Consider the following 4,775-nt stretch of genomic DNA (forward strand, 5'->3'; position numbering starts at 1 on the left):
ACCCCCCCCCCCTCTTTTCACAGTATAGCAATAAAGAAACCCTCCTGTCAGCCCCAGCCCCAACTGTATCCCAGAATGGAGAGGATGTTAGTATCTGCCTACCTGCCTCTTACCAGAGAGAGGGGACCAACCCCATGCCTTGCTACTTGTAAGCTTCAGATGTGATAGAAACAGACCACTACCAACTACAAAATATCTGAGAACCTACTATTATGCAATAGTTTCTGTGGTGTGTGCTGGAGATAGAGTAGTTGACAACAAAATCATGTGTGTCTGCTTTCACAGAGCTTACGTTCTAGTACAAGGAACCAGAAAAGAAAAATTGCCCCAGAAGTAATCTCACAACAGCCCCTATTCCCAGCCCCTCTCCTCCCTGCAGATGGAGCCACTGTGTCCTGCTCCCCTCTGACTCGGTTCGTGGGAGTCATATCCTGATCGTCGAGTCGCTAAACACTGACTCGGCCATTGCCTTAAGTAAACTGTCCAGAACCAGAAAGTCACTGCTTAGCTGACTAAAGCCTTCCCGTGGGATACACTCTCCAGAGTGCCAATACTGGTCCAACTTCCAAGTCTTCCAAGCTCTTTGGCCCACCTGGGTACCACTTGAACTAATCCACGTGTTTTCCATTTCTGTCCCACCAGTGTCTACCTGGCTGTGAGGAAGCTCAGGCCCCAGTATGCTTCCTGTTTAGGCCTACATTAAAGTAGTTCTGGCCCTTGAATAGGGTTTATCCACACTAGGCCATCTACCTTTCGTTTCTTTCCCTTTGATTGATTTTTTAAAAATTAATTTGTCCAGAATTTTCTTTCTCAACAATATTTCTCTCTCTTCAATGCAACTTGAGCCTGCACCACTGTCTCCCAGAGTAGTGGATGGCAAATCTGACTACATGTTAGAGTCACCCTGGAAACATCATAAAACTACAGATGCTTTTACACCACCTGGATGAATTCAGAATTGCTGGGGGTAGGACTCAATCATCAGCATTTTTAAAAACTCCCCAAGAGATCTAACACGCAGCCAATCCTGAGTCACTTCCTGAGGGGTCCATGTCCTGGCTGAGCTGAGTAAAGGGCAGGGACTGACAGAAATACCAAGTTGGGGACAATCTGTGGATTATCAAGGTGAGTTAAGGTCAGGTCCAGGCCAAAAATCAGTCAGCAAAACAAATGAATGACTGATTTCCTTCAAGAAAATATACGAGGGGGACCCCCCCAAAAGCAATTTATTTGTAAAAAATTGTGTACTTATTCTTACATGTTTAAACTTTAGTCACCTTCAAAATACTCTCCGTTTGATGCAATACAGATACTGAGATGCTTTTTCCACTGCTCAAAACCGTTTTTGAACTCGTCAATTTGGATGCCTTTTAGTGCTTCTGCCATTTTTTGTTTCACCTCTTCCACATCAGCAAAACATTTTCCTTCAAGGACTTTTTCATCTCAGGAAATAAAATCACCCATCATGAAATGGGCAAACACAATGAAAGAATCTTCATGAGGTAAATCTGTGCAGTGCATCCCAGCCATCTCCAGTGTGAGTGAACTGTGTGTGGTCCCTTTTACTTGAAAACCAGGCAGAGAGTTTCCCAACTGAAGAAAGAGCTGCACATGTTAGCCACAGAGGTACCCTCACACATCACATGCTGGCAAGTAAAGACCAAATGGATGATCTGCGAGCTCAGATATTGGGTGGAGACAACACACCTTATGAGAAAGGTATTTTCAAGCTGGAAGTTATCATTCCTGAGAGGTACCCATTTGAACTGCCTCAGATTCAATTTCTCACTCCAGTTTATCATCCAAACATTGATTCAGGTGGAAGGATCTGTTTATATGTTCTCAAATTTCCACCAAAAGGTGCCTGGAGACCATTCATAACATTGCAACTGTGTTGACCTCTATTCAACTGCTCATATCAGAACCCCACCCTGACGACCCACTCATGGCTGATATATCCTCAGAATTTAAATATAATAAGCCAGTCTTCCTTTAAAAAATGCCAGGCAGTGGACAGAGAAGCCTGCAAGACAAAAAGTTGATGAGGAGAAGGTGCTTGATACTCTACCAGAGGCTGCTGATGCCAAAATACACAGCTCAACACAGAAAAGGAAAGCCGGACAGCAAGGAGGCATAGAAAAGAAAATTTGTCCTGGTGTTCAGGGGATTTATCCTGGTCCATCTTAGGGCAGGATGTGTATGTTAGCTATATCATCAGAATGAGACTCTCGCTAGCATCATTTCATGGCAAGTACTACTTTAAACAAGAATGTCCTGGACCATTCTTTGCCAAGATGGTCTACTTTGCCTACCTTTCTTGAATGTGACCCTTTGTTGTTTGATAACATTATAATTTTTGTGTCCTATAAAGAACCCTGTATATTTATGTATTCTGCTCTCCAGTGATTCTGTGTAGTTTGTTTTATTTATCTTGTACATGCATATTTTGAAATTTTTTAAACCTGAAAAATAATCATTTAATGCTGAAAAAAAAAAGAATCTCAAAAAAAGTTTCACTGAAACCAAACGCAGCCTCTAATAACAACGTTAGCTGGTACACTAATGCCGATGGATTTCTAGAACACTCCCCCCTGGTAGGGGAAACCTGCACTATGAAGGGCTTGCCCTCCAAAAGATATGTTTGATTTTTTGTAGGGGGTCTCCCTCCTTTGTACACTGCTTTGCTCTGCTACTGATTTATTTTTGGCAAAAAAATCTGAGGTATCGTTGAGTTCTCAGAGGAGCAGAGCTACCCTCTGTGACCTGGGCCACTAGGTGTGTCACCTCATAGACCAGGAAGCTCCAGAAATCGTGGAGAAGAAGAAAGGGAAATCTCCCCCTCACTCTCCCACGTTTCCCAAGCTCTGCCAGCCTGGTCCAGTGTTGCTACCTGGAGAGCAATGGGCTCATGGATGTCACAGACAGCTTCTCTCAAATCTGAGTTGAGAGGTGGAACAACCTCAGTGGTCATGTAGCTCAGCTTCCTCAAACCTAGTGCACATTAAAATTTAAAGAATCAGAAAAGAGAAAAAAGTAAGTCCCAGTTCCCACCCCAGATCAGTTGAAACAAAAACTCAGGAATTAAGACCAGGTAACTCGGTTTTTAGAAAGTGATCCCACGTATCATCCCAGCACTTTGGGAGGCCAAGGTGAGCAGATTGCCTGAGCCCACGGGTTCAAGACCAGCCTGGGCAACTTGGCGAGACCTCATCTCTACAATAAATCAAGAAATTAGCCAGATGTGGTGGCACATTCCTGTAATTCCAATTACTTGGAAGGCTGAGGTGGAAGGATTGCCTGAGCCTAGCAGGTCAAGGTTGCAGTGTCCATGAGTGTGCCACTGCACCCCAGCCTGGGCGACAGAGTGAGACTCCAACTCAAAGAAACAAAGTGCCCCCAGGTGATTCTGACGTTCAAAGAGAGTTGAGAATCACTTCCAGAGCATTCCTCTCACTTGGTAGGGGAGAAAACCAAAGCCCAGTGGATTAGACAATAAAAACCCTTAAACCAGTATATTAGCCATTTTGGAAGAAATCAGATCATACAGCATACGCCAAACTATATTCCAGAGAACTAAATGTGAAAACCTTGATTCTTAAAAAAGAAAACTAGAAAAAAAAAGTGAATATCTGTTAAAAAAAAACAGAAATGTTCTACTTTTTTGGTTAGACAAAGAAACATGAATTTTGAATCCACACAACACAGAAATACTCTTTAAAAGCAGCACTTTTAAAATACAAATGTTGAATGCTGTGGATGATACAGACACCTGTCACTGTTTCTCCTCTTTGTGAATTGTCACTTCATGTCCTCTAATACATTGCTGGTGGGAATAATCATTGTTAAGCCTCTTGAGAAGCAATTTGAAAATACCTATTTAAAAAAAAACTTTAAAAATATGCTAGCCAGAGAATGTTCTAATAGTCAGGTGTCTCCAGAGAAACAAAATCAATAGATTGTATATATATGTAGAAAGAGATTTAGTTATTTTTTATTTTATTTTAAAGATGTGGGGTACAATTCAGGATTCAGTATACAAGGGGACACTGTACAGGTAAAGTTTGGGCTTCCCTTTGGTTCCCATTTTGCCTGGGGGGGATCAGGTAGCCTTTTTGATGTTGTGTGTCCCCTCCCCTCCCCCCACCTCAGCAGTATCCCACTACTGCCAATCCCTTTCTTATAGTATTATGGTAAGTGTTCAGGGTCCGCTTATGAGTGAGAATATGTGGTACTCTGTTCTTGGTTTCTGTGATAGATCACTAAGTATTATAGACTCTAAATCCATCCAAGTTGCTGTGAAGTCCATATGTGTGCCCTTCTTTATAGATTTATTTTAAGGACATGGCTCACATGATGATAAAGACTGGCAAGTCCAAAATCATCAGTGTGTGCTGTAGGGCTAGAGACCCAAGGAGAAGCTGGTGCCGCAGTTCAAGATCAAGTGTTGTCTACTGCACGTTCCCTCTTGCTTGGAGGAGGTTTTTTTGTTGTTTTGTTTTTTAAATTCAGGCTTTCAACCGATTAGATGAGACCCACCCACATTATGGAGGTACTCAAAATACATGAAATTAAATATAAATCTTGGCTGGGTATGGTGGTTCATGCCCGTAACCCCAGAGCTTTGGGAGGCCAAGACGGAGGATACTTAAGCTCAGAAGTTCAAGATCAACCGAGGCAACATAGAGAGGCTTCATCTCTATGGAAATTCAAAAAATTAGCCAGGTGTGGTAGCTTGGGTAATCTTCCACCTCAGCTTCCAGGAGAAGAGGCTATGG

At 42.6% G+C, this 4,775-nt stretch overlaps 1 pseudogene; it reads left to right on the plus strand.

Moving 5' to 3' along the window:
• Positions 1–1,470: 1,470 nt before the first annotated feature.
• Positions 1,471–2,187, plus strand: LOC103258879 (annotated as a pseudogene).
• Positions 2,188–4,775: the final 2,588 nt, after the last annotated feature.

The sequence above is a fragment of the Carlito syrichta genome, unplaced genomic scaffold (assembly GCF_000164805.1).
Source record: "Carlito syrichta isolate Samal-C Ts95f unplaced genomic scaffold, Tarsius_syrichta-2.0.1 Scaffold302396, whole genome shotgun sequence".
In the NCBI taxonomy this organism is placed as follows: Eukaryota; Metazoa; Chordata; class Mammalia; order Primates; family Tarsiidae; genus Carlito; species Carlito syrichta.